We start from the raw sequence: 1090 nt of genomic DNA, 5'->3' as shown, positions 1-1090 counted from the left end.
ACCAATAAGCTTAGAAGTGATATCCTTCAGTTTAGGCAAAAGCCTAATGAGTCATTTTCCAAACTTATAGAGAGATTCAAGGATCTACTCCAAGAATTCCCTCACCATGGCCTAGACCTATGGCATTTTTGTCAAATAATTTATGAGGGTATTGATTACCCAACTAAACAAATGATAGAGTTTATGTGCCCTGAGGGATTCACATCCTTTACAGATGAAGGCATGGGAATTCTTACTTGACTTAGCTGACAAAACTCGTGAGTGGAAATCAACCCAAGAGAGTGAAAGAACCATAGGAGGAAAAGGATATTTTGTGGATGGAATAGTAGCCAAGGAAGCCCATTTGGATAGCCTAATCAAGAGAATTGAGGCAATTGTTCCTAGAGAGCCATCATCAGTCAATTTGGTTAATATTTGTGCTTGGTGCCAGTCCCCTGGACATCTCCTAGAAGAATGCCCGAACACCTCTGGGGGTACTTCTAATGATAGTGTTAATGCATTATACCAGAATAATCCATATAGTAATACCTATAATCCATGATGGAGAAATCACCCAAATTTCTCTTGGAATCAGGGCAACCAAGCAGGGCCTTCCAATTTCCATAATCAAGGTCAACCTGGACTCCAAAGGCCTCCCTTTGCACAACAATCTTTTTCTTAAAATACTTTTCCTAGGTCAAATGTAAGACCTCAGGCTAGTTTTCCTAGGGCCCCTCTCCTATCATCTTATCAGCAACCCCCTGGGTTACCAATACTAGAGAGACAAGTAGAATAAGTGACTTGGAAAAATATATGGCCCTCCTCATGACAAGCCACCAAAATCTTACGAGAGAACTCACTCAAGTTATCTCAATTATGCGTGAGAGGGAGAAAGGAACTTTACCTAGTCAACCAGAGCCTAACCCTAGGCATCATCAACCTGTTAGTTCACAAACATCAACTAATGCACCACTGAATATAGTACAAGGTCAGACCCAACAAGGGCCCTCTAACTAATGTAATGTTGTTTATGCCCTTAGGAGTGGTAGAGAGTACCAACAGAGCGTTTCTAAATCTTCCTCATCTATTACTCATGTTAACTCTCCTTTAG

General features: G+C 40.9%; 1 non-coding gene across 1 annotated transcript; it reads right to left on the bottom strand.

Moving 5' to 3' along the window:
- Positions 1-6: 6 nt before the first annotated feature.
- LOC122071817 lies at positions 7-113 on the bottom strand. The gene has a single exon (XR_006138289.1). It is a non-coding gene; the product is annotated as a small nucleolar RNA R71 (small nucleolar RNA).
- Positions 114-1090: the final 977 nt, after the last annotated feature.

This window comes from Macadamia integrifolia, unplaced genomic scaffold (genome assembly GCF_013358625.1).
Source record: "Macadamia integrifolia cultivar HAES 741 unplaced genomic scaffold, SCU_Mint_v3 scaffold_9A, whole genome shotgun sequence".
Classification (NCBI taxonomy): Eukaryota; Viridiplantae; Streptophyta; class Magnoliopsida; order Proteales; family Proteaceae; genus Macadamia; species Macadamia integrifolia.
The sequence above is the reverse complement of the archived record's forward strand: the minus strand, read 5'-3'. Positions and strand labels throughout refer to the sequence as shown.